The 12,043-nt window shown below is 55.3% G+C and overlaps 1 pseudogene; it reads right to left on the bottom strand.

Annotated features, from left to right (window-relative positions):
- Positions 1-1,180: 1,180 nt before the first annotated feature.
- LOC141937928 (acrosin-like) lies at positions 1,181-11,605 on the bottom strand (annotated as a pseudogene).
- Positions 11,606-12,043: the final 438 nt, after the last annotated feature.

Here is a 12,043-nt window from a genome sequence, read left to right on the forward strand (position 1 = left end):
TCACTTTTTTCAGACAGCTTTGAGCTTGCATCCTTCCTGCCCTTTTGTTAGAAGGCGGTCCGGTTACTATATAGTGCAAGCCCAGCTGCCAGCACTCCCCATTGCTTTCACAGCCCAGCCACTGCTGCCTCTCTGTCCACACCGCGATCTCTGCTGCAGAGTTGCTTTGGGTTTCCTTCCCCATTCTGTTACGGAGCAGCAAGATCCAGCAGACTTCTGAACACGGGGGATTCCTCCTTTCAGATCCACGAGAGCTGAATCCTGTGGACTCTCACACCCAGGAGGCTTCTCCTGTCCCAGCCTGATGGATGTGGCTGCTGCTGTTCCCATGTGTGCGTTCAAGAGACTTATGCTGCATTCCAAAGAGCCGGCTACACAAACACACCCACAGACTTACACAATTAATGTGAACGGCAAAACAGATCGACTTAGACGGAGCGATGCCTTTACCAGCACCCATGTACTGGTAACCACCGCTTACATAAACATGAACACAGGCCAGTCCTTTTCTGCCTTTCCAGATGATCAGGATTGGATGTTTACCAGTGAAACATAAACACACCTTCACTCCACAGATTCATAAGCACAGCACGTGCTTAGATTCCTCAACTCAACTAACAGTATGGAAATTAAGTCCATGTATTATTTGTGCCAGGATGTCAAGCTCCTTACCCAGTCATCGGTGCAAACCTTGGGTCTTTCCAGATCTGTGTCTCCTGTGTCACGAGAGAGTCCAGTTTCAAGTTCACTGGTGCATTGTACACACACACACACACACACACAAAGGGATCCCAGCAGTAGTCGGCGTAGGACACTTTTGCATTTCCAACTGCTGTCCCCAAGACCTCTCACCCCCTTCTCCCACCGCACCTCACCCTCCCCTCTGACCAGCCCTTCTGAGTGACTCTTTCCCTTTGTGCCCGACTTGGCTGCCTGCAGCCTTGTTTTGCAGGTGGCAGGCATGGAAGTCCTTGCCTTGCACAGGAGACTGAATTGGACTGAAGCATGGTTAACTGTGAAAACTGGCAACTTTATTTCAAGAACCCGAAGGCTCAAATTGAACATTTGTGTGCGTGGGCAGGACCGAGCAGGCCTTTGGCACTGAGGCTGCCTTTGGCTCAGCAGGCAGTGCCTCTGCAGGAGATGGTGGTGGTGCGCAGCAGCTTGAACTGGGTCCTGCTCATGCTGCTGCTGGAGCCTTTTCCCCCTGTAGGACCTGCAGGAGCTCCTGCAGCAGATTAAAGAATTCCACCAGCTTCTGGCGTGGAAAAGGACAGGGCGTAAACCTGTCCGCTTGCATTGGTACTGGCCTCGGCCTCTGAAAGGGGGTTGAGGTGAAGACTGGCCGTGACGTTTGAGTAGCCGTTACTGCTGGGTGCAGTCCCATCTGTACCAAGATCCAGTCATAAAAGTGCTGAGTGGAGGTGTAGACTCCAGGCCGTTTTGCTCTTGCACAGCCTCTCCCCCAGCTGGTCACTCCAACAATCCAGAAGTAGTCAGCATCGTTGTCTTTGCAGACGAGAGGACCACCGCTGTCACCCTGCAGTGGAGGAGAGAGGGAGGGTTCAGGTGGTGTTGGGTGGCCGCTGGCAGCACTGGGGCTGGCTCCTTCTCTCTTGCCAGCACCCCCCAGAGCTGTATCCTCTGCACAGAGAGGCTCTGCTCAGGTGCTGGGGCCTACAGAACCTTGTCAGGGAGAGGGTAGTAAGCCTGTGGGGTAGGGCTCTCTCAGCAGTATAAGGCTCTAGTGGACACTGGTGCGCAATGCACCCTAATGCCATCAAATTTTGAAGGAGCAGAACCCATTTGTATTTCCGGAGTGACGGGGGGGTCTCAACAGCTGAGTGTATTGGAGGCCGAGGTGAGCCTAAGTGGAAAAGAGTGGGAAAAACACCCCATTGTGACTGGCCCAGACACTCCATGTATTCTTGGCATAGATTATCTCAGAAGAGCGTATTTTAAGGACCCAAAAGTGTATTGGTGGGCTTTTGGTATAGCTGCCATGGAAACAGAAGGAATTAAACATCTGCCTGTGTTGCCTGGTCTATCAGAGGACCCTTCTGTTGTGGGATTGCTGAGAGTTGAAGAACAGCGAGTGCCAACTGCCACTACAACCGTGCACTGACGGCAATATCGCACCAATCGAGACTCTGTAATCCCTATCCATGAACTGATTCATCGACTAGAGAGCCAAGGAGTCATCGGCAAGATGCACTCCCCTTTTAACAGCCCCATATGGCCAGTGCGAAAGTCTAATGGAGAGTGGAGATTGACAGTGGACTATCATGGCCTGAATGAAGTCACACCACCACTGAGTGCTGCTGTGCCAGACATGTTGGAACTGCAATATGAACTGGAGTCAAAGGTGGCCAGGTGGTATGCCATGATTGATATTGCCAATGCATTTTTCTCCATCCCTCTGGCAGCAGAATGCAGGCCACAGTTTGCTTTTACCTGGAGGGGTGTCCAATACACCTGGAATCGACTGCCCCAGGGGTGCAAACACAGCCCCACCATTTGCCATGGACTGATCCAGACTGCACTGGAACAGGGTGAAGCCCCAGAAAATTACAGTACATTGGTGACATCATTATATGGGGTAATAGAGCAGAAGTTTTTGAGAAAGGGGAGAAAATAATCCCAACCCTTCTGAGATCTGTTTTTGCCATAAAGTGTAGCAAAGTCAAGGGACCTGCACAAGAGATCCAGTTTTTAGGAGTAAAATGGCAAGATGGACGTTGTCAGATTCCAATGGAGGTAATACAATAACAGCTATGTCCCCACCAACTAACAGAAAGGAAACGCAAGCTTTCTTGGGTGTTGTGGGTTTCTGGAGACTGCACATTGCAAAGTAGAGTCAGATTGTCAGCCTCTCTATCAAGTGACTTGGAAAAAGAATGATTTTGTATGAGGCCCAGAGCAGCAACAGGCTTTTGAGCAAATCAAGCAGGAAATAGTTCATGCAGTAGCCCTCGGGCCAGTTCGAACAGGGCAAGATATTAAAAATGTGTTCTACACGGCAGCCGGGAAGAATGGCCCTACCTGGAGTCTCTGGCAGAGAGCATCAGGGGAGACTCAGGGTCAACCCCTGGGGTTTTGGAGTCGGGGATACAGAGGATCAGAAGCCAGCTATACTCCAACTGAAAAGGAGATACTGGCAGCGTATGAAGGGGTCCAAGCTGCTTCAGAGGTGATCGGGGCTGAAGCACAGCTCCTCCTGGCTCCCCAACTGCCAGTGCTGGGCTGGATGTTCAAAGGGAGTGTCCCCTCTACACACGATGCAACTGATGCCACATGGACTAAATGGGTCGCATTAATCACACAATGGGCTCGAATAGGGAGCCCCAGCCATCCGGGAATATTGGAAGTGATTACAAATTGGCCAGAAGGCAAAGATTTTGGAATGGCACCGGATGAAGAGGTAACATGTGCTGAAGAGGCCCCACCATATAATAAACTACCGGATAATGAGAAGCGATGTGCCCTGTTTAGCGACGGGTCCTGTCGCATTGTGGGAAAACATCGAAGGTGGAAAGCAGCTGTATGGAGCCCCACATGATGGGTTGCTGAAGCTGCTGAAGGAGAAGGTGAATCGAGTCAGTTCGCAGAGGTGAAAGCTGTCCAGCTGGCCTTGGGTATCGCTGAGAGAGAAAAGTGGCCAGTGCTCTACCTCTGTACTGACTCATGGATGGTGGCAAATGCACCGTGGGGGTGGTTACAGCAGTGGAAACAGAGCAACTGGCAGCGCAGAGGCAAACCCGTCTGGGCTGCTGAATTATGGCAAGATATTGCTGCTCTGGTAGAGAATCTGGTTGTGAAAGTACGCCATGTAGATGCTCATGTACCCAAGAGCCGGGCCACTGAAGAACATCAGAACAGCCAACAGGCGGATCAGGCTGTCTAGATCAAGGTGTCTCAAGTAGATCTGGACTGGCAACATAAGGGTGAACAATTTATGGCTCCCTGGGTCCATGACTCCTCAGGGAAGAGATGCAACATATAGATGGGCTCGTGACCGAGGGGTGGACATAACCATGGATGCTATTGCACAGGTAATCCATGAATGTGAGACATGTGCTGCGATCAAGCGAGCCAAATGGTTAAAGCCCATTTGGTATGGAGGACGATGGTCAAAATATAAATATGGGGAGGCCTGACAGATTGATTATATCACGCTCCCACAAACTCGGCAAGGCAAACACTGTGCTTACAATGGTGGAAGCAGCCACTGGTTGGTTGGAAACTCATGCCGTGTCCCATGCCACTGCCCGGAACACCGTTTTAGGCCTTGAGGAGAAAGTCTTATGGGGGCATGACATGCCAGAAAGAATTGAGTCAGATAATGGGACACATTTCCGGAACAACCTCAGAGACACCTGGGCCAAAGAGCATGGTATTGCATGGATATATCACATTCCCTACCATGCACCAGCCTCTGGGAAAATTGAGCGATACAATGGATTGCTGAAAACTACACTGAGAGCAATGCGTGGTAGAACTTCCAAACACTGGGATGTGCATTTAGCAAAAGCCACCTGGTTAGTCAATACCAGAGGATCTGCCAACTAGGCTGGCCCAACTCAATCAAATCTCCTACATACCGTGGATGGGGATAAAGCCCCCGTAGTGCACATTAGGAATATGTTGGGGAAGGCCATCTGGGTTACTCCTGCATTGGGTAAAGGTAAACCCATGCATGGGATTACTTTTGCCCAAGGACATGGGGGCACTTGGTGGGTAATGCAGAGGGATAGAGAGGTCCGATGTGTGCCTCAGGGAGATTTGATTTTAGGTGAGAATAGCCAATGAACCGGGCTGCCAAATAACCCTGTTATTGCAATTGGTGCCTTGCAACATTCCCGTGCCACATCCAAAGCCTCCTGCTCCACTGACTGAGCCAACTCCACCTCATCCCTCCAGCCTTATAGACTGTCATGACAGATGGAACCCAAAGTTATGGACTAAATGAACTCAGCATTGTGGAAGGATGGCCCATAGACTGAGGGAATGATATCTGTGAGACCTGGGAAAAAAGTGGGGGGGTGATTCCCTAAGATGTATTTGGAAACCTGAGCATAATGTCAATGGTATGAAATAAGGGGTGGAGACTGTCCTGGTTTCGACCAGGATGGAGTTAACTTTCAATGGAGTATTTCATACCATGTGATGTCATGCCCGGAAATAGGTGTGGGTGGGCTCTCACTCGGATTCGCGCCATTTTCCCGTCGGGCCGTGTTGTTGCTGTGGGGGGCTGTTGCCGCGCTCGGTAAGCCACTGCTGCATTTTACCCGTTACTTTTTGGACTCACTATCGCTACTGTGGTTCTCTTGTTATATTTAGTAAACTCGTTCTTTTTATTCAACCTACAAATTCTCCTTTTTTTGTCCCTCCCCTATTTCACCGGGGAGCGGGGAGGTGAACCGCTGGCCACATGGCGTCCGGCTGCTGGCTGATTTCAGACCTCAACAAGGGGCATCTGAGGGGGCTGCACAGAAGACACAGCCAAGGCCTTGGTGACTGGCATGAAATGCCGATGGCAAGCAGAAGACACTGGTGAGAAGAGGGAGTGGGAAGTGGGGTTGCAGTAGTCCCAGAGGTGTGTGTGGAGGCGTGAGTGACGCGGGGGCAGGCGTCCCATTGTGACATCACCAAGCAGTGGGCTGTGATGTCAGCAAGCGATGGACTGTGACCTCACGTCGCTCACTGCTTATATTCGGGCGCCGGCAGAGCCCAGCCCAGTCTGGCTCGTGCCTGGACTCCTGCCGAGCGTGCCTGCGAGGTCTGGAGGGTCGAGCGAGGCTGCTCCCGGTGCTGGGTGGTGCTTTCGGGCTGCCATCGGCAGCTCTTGGTGCCCATCCCGGAGCCATCCCCTGAGTTTCCCCAGCCCTGCCTGGGTCAGGCAGCTGGGCACCGCCAGGTGCTTGTGGCAGCAGAGGTGAGTTGTGTGGGGAAACGTCCCCCTGGGGTGGGCGAAGGAGCTCAGGGAGCTGGAGGGTGTCCTTCGTGAGGGGCCTGGGCATTTCTTCCTCCCCTCCCTTCCCCTCTGCGGGACAGCGAGTGACCGGGGCGCCTCTGCATTTTGCAGCCAGCGTGTGACGCCAGCAAGGGGAAGCAGCTCCTCATCCTCGGCTCTCCCCATCCCGCCACAGAGCACGGACATGGCCGCTGGGAGAGAGTTGATCTGCCCCATCTGCCAGGATGCTCTGAAGAACGTCGCCTTTGTGCAGCCATGCCAACACCGGTTCTGCCTGGGCTGCGTGCTGCGGTGGGCAAAAAGGACATTGAACTGCCCACTCTGCAGAGGCCTGATGGAGAAGGTCAGGTTTTCTGTGAGGGGAAGAGATGACTACCTAGAGCAGGTCATCACGCCCACCGCACAGCCATCAGTGGCCAGCAGCCAGGCAGGCAGAGCTCCCGGCCACGTGGCAAACGGCAGCCCCCATCACCCTGCGGCATCCCCTCCATCCTCTCCGCAGGGAAGGCCGTTCCTGGAAGAGCGGGGGGCTGCGGGGACAGATGAGAGGCCTACCATGGCTGGCGTCCCGCCCGAGGTCTGGGCATTGCTTTTCCAAGAAAACCGTCATCTTCTTTCCCCTGCACTGCCCTGGCTGCGCCAGGAGCTGGAGAGAATCTATGAGGAACAGTGGTGGCTGGCAGTGACAACAGAAAAGCTGGTCCTGCACGCCCTGTGTATCTGCGGTCCGGATGAAGAGCCCATTGTCCAGCTGCTGCAGCACAGCCTCCAGGAACACACGGCACCGCTGGTGCACGGCCTCATCAATGTCATCGTGCACCAGTGCAGCTTTGAGGCCTGGAGGATGCTGATCTCCTACGCTGCCAGAAGGGAGCACGACAGGCCCGCAACCAGCCCCATCCCCACCTCCCGGGAGGTGTCTCCTGACTCCAGCCCAACCTCCTCCAGCAGCCCTGGAAGCTCTGAAGGGGAGGAGGAAGCCGGCACCTTGGAAGCTGCCCTCCACGGGGGTCCTAGCCACCCTCCATCTGCTCCTGTTCCGGCACAGCAGGAGCAGCCCCAGGAGGAGCTGGGGCAGGCGGCGGTGGCAGATCCCTCTGGCCAGGGCTGCAGCCACAGCCCCTCCTCTCCCGGCAGCAGCAGGGAGAGCTCAACCGGGGGACCCCGGAGCCCCCGATCTGCGCCCGTCCCGGCAGAGCAGGAGCAGCCCCAGGAGGAGCCGGGGCAGGCGGTGGTGGCAGGTTCCTCTGCCCAGGGCTGCAGTCACAGCCCCTCTGCTCCCGGCAGCGGCAGGGACAGCTCAACCGGGGGACCCCGGCGCCCCCGATCTGCGCCCGTCCCGGCAGAGCAGGAGCAGCCCCAGGAGGAGCCAGGGCAGGCGGTGGTGGCAGGTCCCTCTGCCCAGGGCTGCAGCCACAGCCCCTCTGCTCCTGGCAGCGGCAGGGACAGCTCAACCGGGGGAACCCGGCGCCCCCGATCTGCGCCCGTCCCGGCAGAGCAGGAGCAGCCGCAGGAGGAGCCAGGGCAGGCGGTGGTGGCAGATCCCTCTGCCCGGGGCTGCAGGCGCAGCCTCTCAGCTCCCAGCTGTGGCAGGGACAGCTCAACTGGGGGGTCCCGGCGTCCCCTGAAGAGGAGGGCTTCCAGCCCCCAAGACTCTCCACAGCCCTGCAAGAGGCCACCCCGCCGGCAGCACTAGCAGGGCTGCAGCAAGTCTTTTTTCAAGGAAAAGACAATAAATTGCTATTTCTCTGACCCCATCTCTGGGTGCTGCTTTCTCCCCCTTCTCCTGGTGCCTCTCCCTGTCCCACCTGCCCCACTCTGGGTGACACCCACCTGATGGGGGTCATGGCCATGGGCCTCCAGAGCCCCAGGGCCATGTCTGTAGTGCCTCCTCGCACAGGAGAGAGGTGAGAACTCTTGCCAAAGACAAGAGGTAATCACTCAAAATCTCATCACATTTAAGATGCATTTGGGTTTCCTTCCTTGTTAAATTTGCAGTGTAAGGTTTCCCACACAAAATTTCAAATGGTAGAACTCCTTCTCTAACTCTAGGAGTTATTCTAATTCTTAATAATGGTAGAGGCAAAACTTATGTCCACTTCATCTGGGTTCCCTGACACAATTTTCCAGTCTGCCTCTTTGTTGTCTGATTCATCCTCTCTACTTTTCCGCTAGACTGCAGCCTGCATGGAGTGTGCAAATCCCCCCTAATCTGTAAAAATCTTGACACTTCTTGAACTATTTCTGCAACAATCTGAAGAGAATCCTTCTGTTACCCTAAACGTCAGTCGAATTTCTTTTAATAAAATTTTTGCCACCTCTCTTGCTTTATTGTTGCCACATGAGAAAGCTTCAGGCCATCCTGAAAAAGCATCAACAGTTACCAACAAATACGTATATCCATTTCAATTAGGTATTTTGGAAAAATCAGTTTGCCAGCATTCCCCAGGCATAAAATCTCTTCACCTCTCTGGGAGGGGATCTCCTTTGCATCTTAGGATTATTTTTGACACAAATTTCACATCGTTGTGTAACACTTTTGGCAATCATATTGATTCCTACAGCATATGCCTTTACAGCTTCACTTAAAGCTTCAGCTCCCATAGGTGTACTCTTACGGGTTCTCTCCATTAACTCCCTCATTATTTGTGGAGTTACCACACATTGTCCAGCCGGGGTTACTCACCATCCTTTGGCAGTGTTTATGCATTTTAATGGTTTGTCCAACTTGTTTTTTCTGTATATTTAGGGGTGTTAATTTTTACACACACACACACACACACACACAGGGATCCCAGCAGTAGTCGGCGTAGGACACTTTTGCATTTCCAACTGCTGTCCCCAAGACCTCTCACCCCCTTCTCCCACCGCACCTCACCCTCCCCTCTGACCAGCCCTTCTGAGTGACTCTTTCCCTTTGTGCCCGACTTGGCTGCCTGCAGCCTCATTTTGCAGGTGGCAGGCATGGAAGTCCTTGCCTTGCACAGGAGACTGAATTGGACTGAAGCATGGTTAGCTGTGAAAACTGGCAACTTTATTTCAAGAACCCGAAGGCTCAAATTGAACATTTGTGTGCGTGGGCAGGACCGAGCAGGCCTTTGGCACTGAGGCTGCCTTTGGCTCAGCAGGCAGTGCCTCTGCAGGAGATGGTGGTGGTGCGCAGCAGCTTGAACTGGGTCCTGCTCATGCTGCTGCTGGAGCCTTTTCCCCCTGTAGGACCTGCAGGAGCTCCTGCAGCAGATTAAAAATTCCACCAGCTTCTGGCGTGGAAAAGGACAGGGCGTAAACCTGTCCGCTTGCATTGGTACTGGCCTCGGCCTCTGAAAGGGGGTTGAGGTGAAGACTGGCCGTGACGTTGGAGTAGCCGTTACTGCTGGGTGCAGTCCCATCTGTACCAAGATCCAGTCATAAAAGTGCTGAGTGGAGGTGTAGACTCCAGGCCGTTTTGCTCTCGCACAGCCTCTCCCCCAGCTGGTCACTCCAACAAGCCAGAAGTGGTCAGCGTTGTTATCTTTGCACACAGGAGGACCACCGCTGTCACCCTGCAGCGGAGGAGAGAGGGAGGGTTCAGGTGGTGTTGGGTGGCCGCTGGCAGCACTGGGGCTGGCTCCTTCTCTCTTGCCAGCACCCCCCAGAGCTGTATCCTCTGCACAGAGAGGCTCTGCTCAGGTGCTGGGGCCTACAGAACCTTGTCAGGGAGAGGGTAGTAAGCCTGTGGGGTAGGGCTCTCATCTCCGCACAGTGATGCTGGATGTGTGCAAGAGGAATATTTTGGTATTGGGATCTCGACCTCCGGGCTGCCAGGAGCGCTGGATGGGCTTTCTGGGCAGAGTCCCGGGCCTCTGGGACAAGTGGGGCCGTGGGCAAGGACCTGCATCTGGGGAAGGGGAGGTAACCCCTGCCAGTGGCCGCGACCCAGCGGTGGGAGGGCAACTTGCCACGCAACGGCTGCGCTGGGATGTGCCGGGGCTGCCTGTGGCGCTGGGCGCTGCCTTGTCACAGGCTCCTACCTGGCAGGTGTCAATGCCGACCTGCGGATAGCCAGCGCACGGGTTGTGGGGGTGGATGGCCCCTCTGTACCACCGGCTGCTGTTGCAGAAGTTGACATTGATGAGGCGGACCTTGGCCTCCTGCAGGATATCAGTTGATCCTCCAGCTGTGAGCACAGAAAGGAATTAACACCCAACAGCTTATTGCCAGGTCTCCTGCCCTGTCTGGGTGAATCCCTTCCCCGGGGCTTGGCTTTGCATTGTGAGAGACATTGTACTGCGTTTCCCTTCTGTCTCGCCTTGGACCCTGGGCTAGGCACCTCTCTCTATGGGCATACATCCCCGCAGCCAGACTCTGGCTCTCGCCTCTGCTGTCAGGAAGCCCAACCCATCTCCCCAGAGTGCCGAGCTTGCCCTCAGGACACGAGCACTCTTTGGGAACTCACATCTTGCAGTCGTGGACCCCCAACCGCTGACATAGCAGGTTGTCAGCTCTGAGACTCGCAGCGAGGCGTCGGGCACACAGGCAAGCTGTACAGAGTCACTGCACTGGACAGGCTGGTCCAATTCCAGCAATGCAATGTCGTTCCTCTCCGAGGTACTACTGTAGTGTTCACTGTTCGTGAACCAGCAGCCGCTTAATATTGCGCACTTGGGCCTCCGGGCCCAGCTGAGTCAACTGAGTGGCCCCGATCACTACGCGCCACATGGTGATGTGCCTGGAAGGCAGATGGGGAGAGGGTTCAGAGGGAGCCCAGCCACGTGCTGCAGCAATCCAGCAGTTCCCTGCCCCCTGCTTCACACAGGAGACAGGAAAGCAGCGCTATGGAGGCTGCAAGTGCCCTAGCATGCCTTGGGCCCAAGGCATGTCGAGCTGGAGCCTGCTAGGAAGCCATGGCCTGAGCCCAGCCCTCTCCTGAGCCGCCTCTCAGCCAGGTTCTGCAGTGCCCAGGCACTGGGCGTACCACAAGGAACGGGGATGGGAGTAGCTCGTGGTGCTGTGAAGGGGGCACCTGCGAGTGCTGTGGGGATATCCACATTCCTTCCCCTCCTTACCTGGCCTTGGTGAAGCAGTGGGCTGCTGTGAGGACACACTGTGGACTGATGAGGGACCCTCCACATATATGCCCTGTCTCTGCTGCCCAGGGACCCTCAATGCTGACGATCCAGGGCCAGGCCCCTGGCTGGGTGTCTGTGCCCCCCACCACGTGCAAGGTTTCGTAGCCAGAAGCCATTGGCCGGAGCCCACAGGTCCCTCTGTAACCAGAAATTCATTAGTGTCTTACTCAATGGGTCGCTGCTGTTCTGGCTGAAGGTTAGCCGTCTGCCCTCCCCACGAGGCGCTGCATGGACAGCGAGGCCAGGGAGCCCCATGGGGAGGACAGGTGTCCGCCCACATTTCTGCTTTAGACCTGCAGGCGAGTTGTGCCAGCAGCCCGGGTGCTGCAAGGAACCGAGGCTCCCGCGTGGGGCTGGGGAAGCTGTGGTGTGGCCATGGGGGACAAGCAGGCACCCTCCAGGGAACTCCATCAGGGTGCCCAAGCTCCCTCCCAGACCCTTGTCCCACTTACCCACGGGTGTCCTATGCGCCGTGCGCATGCCAGCACAGGGCCAACAGGATGAGGAGGGGAAGCAAAATCATCGCTGCCAATGGCATGTGCCAGCTGCAAGAACGGAGGGCTCGCTGCCACAGAGTGCCTGCAGGGCTCATGTTGCCCATGGTGTCCTTGGCAACAAGGCTGATGTCACAGGGTCACAGCTGGTTCCAGGTACTGGGCACAGTGGCCTCTCGGTAGGGGGCCACAACATGGGGGCTTCCAAGCAGGAGGGGAAGCAGAAGCTGGGATCGGTCACCCCCGACAGAGCCCCGCTGAATGCTCTGCTTGCAGGATGGGGTGTGCAGGCCCCGTGACAGGCAGCAGTGCCCGTCTCTGAGCACTTCCTGCTAATGGCTAGCAGGAAAAAACCCACTGTGGCACCACAGCCTCTTTGGAATGTTCACTGCCACCCTGCTCTCTGCAGCCCTTTGCCACCAGGTCCTTCCCAAAAAACATACACCAGAGAACATAAGTCCTACAGG

The sequence above is a fragment of the Strix uralensis genome, chromosome Z (genome assembly GCF_047716275.1).
Source record: "Strix uralensis isolate ZFMK-TIS-50842 chromosome Z, bStrUra1, whole genome shotgun sequence".
Taxonomy (NCBI): domain Eukaryota; kingdom Metazoa; phylum Chordata; class Aves; order Strigiformes; family Strigidae; genus Strix; species Strix uralensis.